The sequence below is a fragment of the Macrosteles quadrilineatus genome, unplaced genomic scaffold (genome assembly GCF_028750875.1).
Source record: "Macrosteles quadrilineatus isolate MER2022 unplaced genomic scaffold, UCM_ALF_1.0 Scaffold_6__1_contigs__length_79288215, whole genome shotgun sequence".
Lineage (NCBI taxonomy): Eukaryota > Metazoa > Arthropoda > Insecta > Hemiptera > Cicadellidae > Macrosteles > Macrosteles quadrilineatus.
Window position 1 is genome coordinate 69,942,100 of NW_026542599.1, and position 14,930 is coordinate 69,957,029.

At 35.9% G+C, this 14,930-nt stretch overlaps 1 pseudogene; it reads right to left on the reverse strand.

The window, feature by feature from the left end:
- Positions 1 to 14,930, reverse strand: part of LOC128996296 (sodium channel protein 60E-like) — a 320,829-nt pseudogene that overhangs the window by 40,463 nt on the left and 265,436 nt on the right.

Genomic DNA, 14,930 nt, shown 5'->3' on the forward strand with positions numbered 1-14,930 from the left:
TTCATGTATCAATGCTATCAATGGAATCACGATCAACGCAGATTGTCGAACTCACCTCTGATAACAATGCTGTGGAAAACAGTCTTGTGGCACTTTAACAGTCTTATTTTGGCCAAAGCCTGGGAAGCTTCCGATCCCATCGACGTAATTCCCTTGCGAGTCTCGTCGGCCGCCAACTGTAAGTTCATCAACATAAGAAACTAGAGTTAACCAGGGTTTTTTTTTATTCGGCGGAGTCGCTTCCTTTTGACTTGGCTCCTCTTCGCAACAAGTTTCCAGTTTCTTCTTCAGCTCGTTTTCTGAAAAAAAGAGAAAAAAACTGTTAGTTACGTGAAGTTAAAGGGTTGAGGCAATTTCCATTAATGAGAAACTTTGCATGTGATTTCAATGAGATGAAATAAAAAAAAATAACACGTTAGTATTAGTCTGAACACATTTTTCAGCTAAATTAATAAGTCTGTAAATGTAAATAAACTATCAATCCCAATCAAAAATGTAAAGTTTATAAGTAAAAATTATTTTAGTATAATAAACAAGCCATGAGCTGAAATAAAACAATTTCCATAAAACACATAAAAGTTCATGGTGGTTTTTCAATAAATGATGATTCAGCTAGTGATTTTTAAAGCTACCTAAAGCAAATAGATGTTTAATTTACCATCATATAAAGTGGTGATTACTCAATTTAATCCACTATTTTAAAATAAAAATCATTAAAAGTATTTTGAATTATGAAAAATACCAAAACACAAACAAAAGATTAATTACTACCAGATCAAAAAATACAAAATATTATGAAAATTAATTCAAAAATTGAAAAAAATATAGCATTTGTAAAAATAGTAACCTCAAAAAGTATTTCACTCAAGGGTAGGTCTCACACTCAACAAATTCTACGATAAAACCTTGCATGAGTCTCGTCCATATGTGACTTTATTACTCCGAGTCAAATCATGGAGTTTTGTGAATAAACCCTTTGAGTGTTACTGAGACGTTTTTTTTTCACTTATGTCCTCTTTTTTATACAGACGGTTCAGGCAGAGTACAAGATTGACTCTAGGTCAGACTTGTTGTATTAGTTTTGAAAAAGATTAGTTACAACTCAGTACCTACTTCAGCTATTAGTGAGATGGTTTAAATTTTTTTATATGGCTTTGGTAAAATGAGAACGCATTGGAGTGAACCCTAAAAAATTACAGAAATGGTTCAATAATGATGAACCTTATACTGTAATTAATTTCTGCGTTAATGTATTCAACTGCTAATTTTGTAGAATGTATTGTGATTGTCATAAAGAATTTGTAAACAAATTAATATAGTTTCTATCACATTCCATAGACAAATGGAATAAATATAGACCGTCAGCTGTGCTGAGGTTAGCATAAGTTCCGGCGTCCACCGCTAGGATTGCCGTGTAGTTACGGCGCACACCGCTGCAGCGTCTGCTGGTCGCATACGGCTTCTGCACTCCTCGCCTGCAGCGGTGTGCACCGTAACTACACGGCAAACCTAGCGGTGGGCGCCGGAACCTTCTTTAACAGTCTATATTTATTCTATTTGTCTATGGAATGTGATAGAAACTATTAATTTGTTTACAAATTCTTTATGACAATCACAATACAACAGACTACAAAATTGGCAGTTGGATACACTAAGGAAGAGATTAATTACAGTATAAGGTTCACCATTTGAATCATTTCTGTAAATTATTATCTTCTAATTATTATCTTACTAAAGTTATTATCTTCAAGGCGGAATATTAAATTTACAATTTTCATCCTAAACTTCAAACTTGGATCATAAAATCGCAACACTCAAAGGGTTAATTGGTGATTACAACTCAACGAGATGGAAATGTAAATTCTCCAACGTAATAGGTAAGTAAGACAAGGACATCTGCTGTTGGCAAGGGGGTTGGGTTGATGAAATGTAACGTGCATGAAAGTAAAAATACTTCACTCTCGTTCGGAAGTCTAAGTGCCAAATTTACAAAGTCTACTCAGCAAATCCCTGCTGTATGTACAAGCTAGAGTAGTTTCAGTTTTGTAAAATCCACTCGCTTGCTGCAAGCGAAGTCATAGCAAATGCAGCAAAAAAGCAAGCAAGTAGCGAGTTTTGTAGAACCAGTCTTATGTGCTTAGCGAGTATTCAAGCATACAAGCAAAAGTTCAAAATACTGTACAACCCTTAAAATTAAGAAAGTTAATTTCTAGAAGATATTGTTGCATTATATAGTAGAGGAGAAAATGAAAACAAATTTCAATGAAAATCGTTTGTATCTACAAGTGCGAAGTGTACATAACCATTATTTGGTTTTAGTGTTTTAATTAACGCTTTCAGGTCCAACCTTTGATATATCGGACACTAAACGTAACTTAACTTCCTCTTGTAACCATTTATGAAGTATAAATCCAACAAATACAGTTGAAAGTTAATCCTGACATGTACTGCAAGCTGTAGATGAATTATACAACTATGAGGGGTAGGTAGAGGAACAGCGATGTTATGGTAAAACGAAGGCTGAAAAATGTAAACCCTACTTTTCTCATGTTTAGAATTGAACTTACATTACAACTAAGATACTTTGAATGAAGACTATTCAAATTTCTCAAGAGATATAAATATGGTACATGTATTAAATGCTTATCTCACTTTTTCAAATACAGTAAAATTTGAACAACAAAACCCTTGATGATGAAATAATCCTAATTTTGTGGTAAAAAAATTTTCTTTTGACATTTTTTCTCTTTTCCTAAAATTGTTTTACTTTTCTGATTTGTTCCTTTACCTTTTTAGGTCTAAGAGGTTTTATGGAATAAACAGAATTTGGGCAAATAATATATTTAAATCCCAATTGAATATAAATATTCAACAAGATGTAACCTCTCAGCAGACATACCTCTCAGGTTAACTATATAACATGCCGTCAAGTATTTACAATTTGTACTCAAGCAAAATCGACCATTGAAGTCACCAAGTATTCAGAGAGTTTTAAATCAAACCCCATCTCAAATTCAGGTAAAAACCTTAAACCATCGTTCACAACCAATGCTCGATTTGCAGGGAACAGCGTTCTGGTACCTCTCAAAAACTTTTTGAGGGGGTCATAATTCCCATTAGGTTGCAGTTCTGACATCTCATTTTTTACAAATGGAGCACTGTTCACAACTGTTATAACCGAACCATCCAAGTGCTTGTGACTGTGAAAAACTATTTCTAGACTAAAAGTTTGTCTCTAATTTGTGATTGTGCTCTCTGCCTTATAATCTAATATAATATCATAAATAATGTTTTGGGATTCATGTGATGAATTTTAGGATTAGAGTTTAACCCTGCCTATCTGCAGGTAACTCTTCCCATACTACCTAGGTACAATTAGGTTTAGAGATACACAGTAGATGGGCGAGATTGAAAAGTGTGATAGTCTTTGCAATTAAGCCTTAACACATTTTGGTTCTATAGTGATATATGAGTGAAAGATGATTGCGAAAATTATTGCAGAAGCTGCAAAGAAGTTCAGATCTTTGCAATATTCAAGGATATTCCAGCGATCAAACTTGCCTTTTGTTTGAGAAGCTAACCCATAAAATCAACTCTATTTTTGTACCAATTTCCAAGGAATCTTCAATTTTTACAACCCTAAAACCCTAAAATGTGCTTGATAAATTCTTACTGTACGTCACAATGCTGTTAAGAGTCATGGTTTAAAAATTCTACCATGTCATATTGTATACAAATTCAAACCAGAAAATTCCACACTTCTACGCTAGAAATGCCAAAAGTTTGTCCAAAAGCAAAGCAAACTAATGCTGTAGGACCACTCCACAAGGCAGATGCATGCGTCAACCAGAAGTCATCCAGTAATTACCTCTCGTTTAACTTCCTTCTGTTGGCTACAGTCGTTGGTCCGCCAGGTTTTCACTAATTATTTAAGGCATTTGTTTAACACATTAGTTCAACATAAGCTACGCAAGTTTTATTAGTTATTTTATTTGCGGATTACCATTTGACTACTTTAAATTACAAATATATATTTTATTTCAATTATAGGAGTTTATATATTTTTATTTATGAATGTTTTCAACTTGAAACTGGAAAGTTACAAAACGGTATAATGAGTCAAACATTATTAGTGTGCTACTGAAGTTAGTTACAGTATTTACTTTGCAGCTTGAATTTATAGAAAAGTTATTTAACAAAGAAAATTGCTTTAAAATGTTATCTTTATACTACTTGATTGTAAATTCAACAAAATCTTTTATTTAAATACCGTTAAGGTGAAAAAAATCTACTCTATCTATGTAATTAATATAGCTTTCACTCATTCAAATTAAACATTATTTTTAATTTCATTACCAATAACTATACTGTTAAAATCAAATCCATAACTTCTAAGCAAAAACCTGTATCAGTCTAAATTGTTTGATATTTTTAAAACCTTAACGATAAATCATTACATATGTCCATCAATGCAAATGTGGTTGAAACCAGAAACCCAGTGGAAGCGTTAGTGTTAGCGACACTCGAGATACATGCTCGTTGTGTGTCGAGATATTCACTCGACAGTGAGCCACTTTGAAAATGATCATGCTACAGATCTTACAGTAAAATTAGCCTAGGTTGCGTTTTCTCTGGTCGTCGTCTTACCCTCTGAACTCTCGCGCCGTGTGGCCAGTTGGTAGGAGCGTCGGTGCAGCCCATGCGCCGGTGACGACAGTGATCGTCTTCGCTCCACAAGTCTCGGCGAATCATCCACCCTCGGCAGGTTTAGTTCCGGAGCGGATATGGTAGGAGCGACACTCATCGCCTCCGCCATGATGCTCGTGTACAACTCGTCTTCTCTGATGTCTATGTCACCCTTCTCCCTCTCCTCCTCGTCTATTCGTATCCTTACGTCGTCTCCGTGCAGTGGGATAACAGTGCAGAGAGGGTTGTCCGGGGAAGGAGTTGCGACTGTCTCCACGCGCAGTCTTGGTGGAGGTGACGTAACTTCGTAGTAGCTATGTAATGTAAAACATCGCTCAGTGAGCAAACAAATATCGGTTGACCAATGTATTTCTACATATTGAAAAATATTAACTATTGATCACCAAATGTGCTGAAGACAAAATTTTCACTACATATAATGTATTACTAAACCATATTAAATCAATTGAATATTCCCACATTAAATAATGCATGTTAACAAAACATTTCTCATGAATAAACAAGCATGTCATGGTTTTTTTAGTGTATTTTTGTTATCGAATGATGGTATAATGCCACTGATTAAGTGAAATTAGAATGAAGGTAGTGCAAATCCCCTTACTCTGACTCCGTCTAACTGGGGAATGGAAAATTATTTAAGGCTCAGTACAGTCTCAGGTAAATAAAGACAGGTTTCATCATACAGACTATATACACGTTACAGACTGGACTCCTGCGGTGGGGCACACGGAAGATTTCTAAGGTGCCGTTTGACGACACTAACTGCTGACGTCACTAACTGCTGCGTCTGAAGAAACAGACAATTTTATAATTTTCTATTATTAAATTAAACTGTCATAACCTAACCAAACTAACCAAACATGCTGATAATGGAAAAATCTAATAAAGGTTTACTAATCTAAAAAATAGTTTTGTTCATAAAATAAAATTATAATTGTCTAAAATTCCAATTTTATAATCTTTTAATTATAAAATTAAACTGTCAACCTAACCAAACCAACCAAACTTGCTGATATGAAAAAATTGTTGATAAAAAGTTAATGCCGCCGGCGGGATTCGAACCCGGATCATCCGGATTATCAGCCCGCAACGCTATCCATTGCACCACCGAGGCCGATGGCTGAAAACCGTATCGTTGCGGTATTGGTGTTACCTCAAAGTGACGTCAGCAGTTAGTGACGTCAAACGGCACCTGAGAAATCTTCCGTGTGCCGTTTCGGGACTCCTGGACTAGAATCCTAGGATTTTTCGATGTTTAATGGCTTACTTCAGCGAATAGCTGAATAAAATAAAAACTTTAAGTCAAAAACATAGTCAGTATTCAATGTAAGCAGCCATACCAACTCGACGACATCATAGTACTACTGAAATAAAGTGTTGCATTACACAAATTAGTTTTCCTTGCATGCGATTTAAGTAAACAGTATTCCTCAGTAATAAAGAAGCTGTAAAAATATTTATATTTATACCCAGAGTGGCGCTGAGGAGTGCTGTGAGAGCTCGGGTTCTGTTGGTAACATTGTGAATCCACCTGAGTCTTCCCTTCCATCACCTGTTGTATAGTCCGACAGTAGGCTCGGTCATCCATGTACCTGACCAAAAAGAGATTTGTAACTTTTCTGCAAAAGGCTGTATTTACTTAGGGTAAAAACTTCTGTAGTTTTGGCGATATTTCTTTCATTTTACCATGACATACTGAGAGTGGACCAGACCTGAGATTAGAATCATAGATAAAACATACTCCCTTAGTAGATTTCTCATCCTTAGGAACAGCTAAACACAATTTTATTGTTCTGTCCGGTGCACTGTAGAGGTTGTGTTTTGTTTAAAACATGTTTCTTGTTATTTCAGTAATTTAAAACCTCGTCTGGTAAAATAAATCCATATAATCATAAACAATAACTTGTCCTATAGTTAAATAATGAAATAATAAAGCACAAATCATGAACTTAACCCTTAAATAACAGAAACAAAATTTTGTTGACACTAGCGATCAGTGGCACCGGAGATGAACTAGACACAAAAAATGATCCTCAAAATTTACAATGGGGTGAGAAGTCTACATGTGTTGGTTAGTCTATGGTAGAATCCTGTAAGAGAAACTTAAGTATAGTAAATGGTGGAGCACACGATGCATTGATTATAACAAATTATTGTTAGCTTAACTGGCTGTCACCATGGACTTGCTGATATTTGTGATGATAGACAAATTTATCGATGGACAAGTCAATGATAACTGCATTTCGCCAGTCCGCTCTCTCCAACCTAGAAATGTGGCTTTCCCGCTCAGGACACACTCACTAAGCTACTGTGGTCTGATTGTTGTAAAACAATTGATCTTTTTGGCAAAGCAAGGTATATCATCTATATCCTCAAATGAAATATTTCTGGGAAAAAATGAAAGAAGGTTTTATGAACCTCTTGGACAACAGTCCAATAACACTTCTATCAAGTTATCAAGATGTTTTTATAAATGAGCGAGAAGCAATAATTCGTTGTAGCACTTCTGAACATCAAAAAATTAAAAATTACCTCACACTATCTCTCGGCGAGTTGCTGATAGATGTCTCTTGAATACCACACTCTTTCTTCTGAGACACAACTTCCCTCACTAGTTCTTCCAATCTGAAGTTCTTTTCATTCTCATTCTTTTCTATTGCTTCTTTTCTCTTTCTTTTGTTTTTCGCAATTATTGACTTGATTCTTTCAAAACTTCGAGCGATTTTGGAATCCTCTCCAACCTCCTACAAGACATGAAAACATTTTTTAAACTTGTTAAAAAATCTTTTTTTGAAATTCCTGAACTGAAGGTTACAATTTTACACTTCATTCTTCATTAATGCATGTTTCAATGGTAATGATACAATATTTCCCTATCCCTGTTATTTATATCAAAACGAATGATTTTGTATACTACTATCAGTTTTATTCAATATTCAAAATTTTTTATGAGTAGGTATAATAATTATCCTACGTTACATAAGTAGGTGAAAAATGGGAGATTTAATACAAAAATTTACTTTTATTTTTTTCTTACATATAGAATTTTAATAATCATTTACTGTTTGAGACCGGTCTGCAAAAAGCCTTTGTTATGTTTATATTTGTGTTTGGATAACTTTTTTAATGTATTTCTGTTTTAGTATAAAATATTTTTAACCAATATTTTTAACCACCAGTTTACATTTATGAACTTAATTTACAACCTTTTGAGAATACAGCTTGGTATGAATTTTTATATACTTGTTGATCCACTAACACTTAAGAAGGGTCACTCTAAAACATTTTTGAAAAATTTTGAAACCAACTCAACAATTATTATGTATGAAAGTATTTTTTTACATAACTTACACCAATAACTGACTGCCAATCACTTTTTGTTCAACAATTTACTTTCAAATAAACATACAGTAAGTATCGATCTAAGTTTTTTCTGTAAAATGATGGTACTCAAATGAACTAAAACCATAATAAAAAAATGAATATTCTCTAGAACACCAACATATTACCAACTACCTACTTCACAATGAAACATACGGTACTATACAATACAATACAAATCTAGAGTTTACACAAGACACTAACACTGAGGGAGAGTTTAAAAATTTTATCTCAGAGAAATATTTTTTTACAATGCAACTTTTACAGTACATGAACAACTTGTGCTGGAAAATGATTTGTGCAGCTTATGGCAGAAAGAAAGCTATATGTACAAAATATAGCAGAAAATCACGTGTACAACTTTGATGGATGAAATAGTGATTTCAACTTTTCTCACACAATCATAATTACAACTTATGACACAAGATTATGTATTAAGATTTTGACAGATCCGGTTTCATTACTTTGTCTTTCAGTACCGTTTGTTTTGTTTTCAATTAATTGTATGTAGATCTAAAACTGTTGACAGAAGATTAATAAAAATTTGACAAAAGTTTGTTTGTATAAACTAAGATCACATTTTACTACTTTTTAGTCACTGTTACATAAACTTTGTACACAACGTCATGTATTCAAGTTATATCAGGTCACATTTAGCACAAAGCAAGTCGTTAGTCTGGATCATAATTGTAGTTCATTATGGGTTTTAGTCAAGCTTTTATCGCAGCATATGAAGGGGAAAAGTCATGAAATAAAAATTATAGTTTACTACGCTTAACACGTTCGCTGCAGGCTACTATAATTGTAGTACCTGAGCACCCCACACGGTCTATTATAAATGTAGCGCTGTGCTCCCTTACTGAAATTGCCTCGTTGTGAGCCCAGCATTCGGCGGGGAACATTGCTATTTGTCCCGTGTAGTATCCGTTTCATACGTCATTTCGGTGCAATTCGTTTTCGGATCGGCCATTTTTGTATTTTACTGTGTCAGTCCTTTTTGAACAGTGTAGTGTGGGGTTTTGACTTATATTTAGTGACATGGTAGAGAATAACGATTGTAGTGTGCAGTGTGTAGCATTGTGGAAGGAACCTAACCTCAAAATTGTGCTTGATGCCTTTTATGGTGTATCCGAATACATTGCCCCTAGCTTTTTCCCCCCATTTGGCAATACTGAGGGCTTGTTAGCACTTTTGTTTAGTGCTGCTATCTATCGGTTTATTATAAAGCTATGTCCACAATTGTTGGAATATAGTGCGTGCTATAATATGCTCTTCTAATGGATGAAACTAAATTTAAACATTTTCACACACTCATCCACATAGCACATAAGCTGTTCCCGCAACCGCAGCGAACGTGTTAATTTATTCAAATTATCTCGCCAAATGGACATTGAAAATAGAAAAAATTGAGAGTGACACCTTTTTGTTCACAAGTTTTTGAAAAGCAGGTCTGTATCTGTGTTGTAAAAAACTTAGTGTTTGAGATGAACAAATTAGGTTTGAAAACCTTGTTATCACTATCACTGCTCCCTCATTGCACGGCCAGTTACAATACAACAGCGGACAGGTTATACACACACTACAATCTATGAGTTGGAACTACTCAACACACAATACTTACCATGTTCGTTGACTACTCTGGAGTGTTAAGTATGACAAACATAAGGTGCAAAGTGCCTCAACCGACCAAGCGGTGATTTTGTCTGAAATTGTGACGCAAATTCACTTGGGGTCTTCATTTTCATGTTTACTTTCATAACATTTTACAAACAATTTTTTATTTTTATTTATAAATTAGTTTTTTTCATAATATTCAATTAAAATGTCAGCTTTGATAAAACTACCGATTATGATTCGTGCTTATTAGCGTTTCAAACTATTAAAACTCCTATTATATTTATTTTTTAATATTTTTGGCAAATTTTTAGAGACTATTAACAAAATAAAAGTTAATATATTTTATAGTTTTAATAGTTGCACTTTAGACTAGGTAACTGAAATAAATTATGAATATTTCCTCAATTTATGTTGTGCATCTTTTACAGATGTGGATTAGTAAAATTAAAAATTTCCTTATAAAAAGCCACTGTAAATCCTTTAACAATATTCATTTCTAAAATTAAGCAAATTCTTTTATGCCTATTTGAAGTATATGTAAAATTCCTAATTTACTGTCTTCAAGATCAGCTGATCGTGGGAATATAATGTTACTGTCTAGGTTTAGTTTGTTGTTTCTAGTTCAAGTGAAAGTTTTGTAATAAATTAATATTTTAGTTCTTTATTTATTGCAGAAATATCACTATGTAACAAAGACTAAGAATTTTCGTAAGCAAAATCTTAATCTATTGAAATATCATAACCCACTTCATGATTCAAAAGCAAAATAATTACTCGTGTTGAAAACCACAAAAAATTTGAAACAGTTTCACGTGCAAACACACAGGGTGCGCAGTGAACACACCGATCATCGCTCCGATACCTTCAGTGGTTCTACGGGAGAGGGAAGTGACCGCCGGGTCTTGGAGGAGGTGACGTGTTCTACGGGAAAACTAAAGGTTCGTCTTTGTGAATGTCTAGGTCTGCTGAGAGTGGGGGGCGGAGAAGGGAGAGGGAGGGGGAGGCCGCAACGTCGACACAACTTTGACGCAACCTGTACGTGGTGAGACCACAACGCCTTCATCTCCGCTACCTCAGCATCTTCCTCCGCGAGCATTCCAAACTGGTCCACGACAACAGAGGTAAATAGTCGGAAAACACTACCAGTAAGCATTCGTATTCCAAAATGCAAACAAAACTCATGCAGCGTAAAAAGTTCCGGGCAACAGTGGGTGTTATTGTATTCAGTTGTGGAAGGTAATTTTTCATTGCTTAGTATTGATTTATGACATAATGAATAGGTTACTTACTTTAATCTCAATCCTATTCTAGTGTCAGGCAAAGAGTTTCAGATTATTGTTATATTTTCGAGCCTTCTTTAAATTAATTAAGCTCATTGTTGTTGACAATACAAAAAAAATTTTTTAATACAATTAATTACCAATTACCATAAACGTTGTGTTTATGTGTGTTCAATGTTTTTGTGTATTAACAACGACAATGAGTTCAATTAATTTGAAGGGGAGGAAAACGCTTGAAAATGTACAATAAATGTTCCAAAACTAATCGACTGAGACTAAATTGGATTGATGAGGTTAAGATACGTAACCTATTTATTACATGATTCGTCATTTGAAGTTTTGTGTATTCAAATTGTAAATACAGCAACTCAAAAAGGTGTTTAACGTAAGGTGCTATTTTATTAATGACTGTAAACTGCATTATCTGTCTGCTGTTTGGAATATTGTAATTTATTTAAGAAAAATAATATGTACACTTTTGGGGAAATGCAAAAGACAAATACGGTATGTTTATAGGTACTTAATTAAAAAAGATCTTTGGCTGTTCATCAAGCTTTTGTTAAATATTGAAAATGCAAAATCAAAATTACTTTTTTGTTTCTACCATGAAAGTGATCGAGACATGTTTTATATCGATGTTTCTGTACTATGTTGTATAATGTGGATTTATTGAAAGAAAAGGAACAATTCCCATGCAATGAGAGCAAATTTACTAGCCATTCCTTGTCTAATGAAATGATTGCTATAATCCAGAGTAAATACTTTTTACTGATCAAGTCAGTGAAGCTACATAATTCCTAGGCAAGACCGATTTCAGCTTGGAATTGTATAAACATTATGCAATAAATAGTGACACAATTGAGCATACTGTCACTTACCTCCTTCTTAGATTTTAGTTCTTCTGAGTTAAAACTGTTGAGCAGCAAAGCCAAGAACAAGTTCAGGACCATGAAGTTTCCCATGACTAGAGCTGGCAGGAATATCGCAAAACAAGTCCCTGGACCCTGTAATCATTCACTGAAGAATTAGGGGCAATCGCTTATAATTCATTCTCATCGTTTTGAAAATTGAAATTGTATACAAGTTTTCAGATATTTTTGTTGTTATTTTTCCAATTTAATTACAAAACTATAATTGTCAGAAAATTCACAAAATTTTAGAATAATGATAATAGAGTTAACTAAAAAATATCAGACAATCTAATTTGATAGTTATTTATTTAACTTTAACAAGAGTGGATTGTACTTTTAACAACTGAATTTTAAATTATTTTGTTAAATAATCTCATGAAGTAAAACAACCTCGCTTTATCAAACAGATTTGGATTATTTTGTCAAGTTGAATAAATTTACTGTGTTAGTCTAGTAGTACGATAAAAACAGCACTTGCACCAAAAGTAAGTTACCTACCCTCTCAAACTAAGGATTTCATAACAAACAGATATAGATGTACACTAACCTCAATTTTCTCAGCCCTCATACAATCCCACAGTGGTTCAATCCATTCTCCACACAATATCCGAAAAATCATCATAAAAGAATGAAAGAAGTCAGAAAAATTCCATCTGCGAACACACAGGACAGTTGAGTTAATGTTTTTGTATGATGTGGACATTGACACTACTGTATAACTATAATAACAGTTTGTACCAGGATCCGAACCTGCGACATCGCTGCCTTGGGCCCGAAGTCAGTGCACTACCAACTGAGCCACCGACTCACCAAAATACCCATGGTTTTGGTGTCAATATGGTGTTCCTATGTTTGGATTTGACTCATAAATGAAACTAAAATGCCACTTTTGATACAAAGTAAATAAAATATACTATTTCCAATGTTTCTATTCTACGAGATTTATCTCAATGACTCACCTAGGGACAGGATCAGGAGCGAACCTCTCCGCCGTGTAGTCCTTGGAGAATAATTGCATTCCGATCACGGCAAAAATATAAATAACAATAACCAAGACGAACGTGAGGTTTCCCAGGGCTCCGATGGTAGAGATGATAATACTCAACAAAACCTTCATAGTAGTCCAGGACTGTGCAAGCTTCAGCACCCTTAACTGTGAACATCAGCTGTGTTAGAAATATAAACTACAATATAAACTACACACAACTATACACCATTTAGTTGACAGACATTGAGGTGATATAGTCAAGTAGTAACTACCATACACTCCCATTTGAACCAGAGCTAGAACAAACCATTTAATGATGGTTGCTTGTTTATGTTTTTCATATATCTTCAGAAAAATTGGCAAATTTTGTTATTTCATAGTTGACTTAAGATTGAAAATACATCTTTGTATATTCGTTGAAGTAGCAACCTTGAGGTTTAAAAGTTATTGCAGCTTTTATGATTTTCTCCAAAAGATAAGGCTATAGATACTCCCACTACTTACCCACAATAAAGGTTGTTGACAAGCCAATGGGAGAGAGTATGTGTCAGATTGCTGATACAGTTTATTCAGTTTCAGGTGATGTGCAGGTTAATATTCACTTACCAGCCTGAGTCCTCGCAGCACCGAGAGTCCATCCACCAGTTCGAAAGAGAGATCCAGCAAACTAGCGGTGACGATGATGAGGTCGAAAATATTCCAACCACAAGCAAAGAACTCTTTACTCAAGGCCATTAGCTTGAGCGTACACTCCAGGGTAAAGATAGAGGTGAACACCTGCAAAAATACAGCGACAATAAATCATCTTTCAACTTTGAATACACTGGATCATGGATTGTTGTGACTAAATCAAAAATGGTGGTGAGTTTTTTTGTGATAGACTTCCTAGCCATGTCTATGCTCTGAGTAATTATACTAGGTTGCCGCCGCTAGCACATACTATTACTTTCCCTCCTATATATGGAGAAAGTATTGTTTTCGTCAAAACTGTTGAGTTTGAGTTTTGGGTGGAACTGACCTTATCTTGCAAGACCTCCGCTCAGGAGATTCAATAGTTAAAAAATTCTAGACATAGGCTACAGAAAAGCATACACATCAGCTAAAGAGCTGAAAATTACGTGATTATGTTCACAAATTATTAGGGATGGACGGGATTGAATTTTTAGTTCGGGACGGGACGGGACGGGATTTTTATTTCTTTCCCGATTTTCGGGACGGGACGGGACGGGATTTTTTTCTGTGCATAAAAAGAAAGTACTGTATTGCAGTTACCAAAAAAGACATACGAAATCAATTTTTACCATTTGTGGCACTGATCTATAAAAACCAAAAAATGGGTAACAATTTACAGGTACCTATAGTAACTTGTGACTCGCGGGTCACGGCGAGATCGTCGTCATGACTCGCGATCACGGCGCGATCGTCGGTATGACTCGCGGTCACGACGCGATCGTCGTCATGACTCGCGGTCACGGCGCGATCGTCGGTAGGACTCCGCGGTCACGGCGCGATCGTCGGTATGACTCCGCGGTCACGGCATGATCGTTGGTATGACTCGCGAACACGGCTCGATCGTCAGCATGACTCCACGGTCACGGCGCGATCGTCGTCATGACTCGCGGTCACGGCGCGATCGTCGGTATGACTCGCGGTCACAGCGCGATCGTCGGTATGACTCGCGGTCACGGCGCGATCGTCGGTATGACTCCGCGGTCACGGGGTTATCGTCGGTATGACTCGCGGTCACGGCGCGATCGTCGGTATGACTCCGCGGTCACGGGGTTATCGTCGGTATGGCTCGCGGTCACGGCGCGATCGTCGGTATGACTCGCGATCACGGCTCGATCGTCAGCATGACTCCGCGGTCACGGCGCGATCGTCGTCATGACTCGCGGTCACGGCGCGATCGTCGGTATGACTCGCGGTCACGGCGCGATCGTCGGTAGGACTCCGCGGTCACGGCGCGATCGTCGGTATGACTTCGTCTCCTGCGTTCGCGGACCTATCGCTCGCAATAACGGCGTTATCGGCACTCGCGAAGCGGAA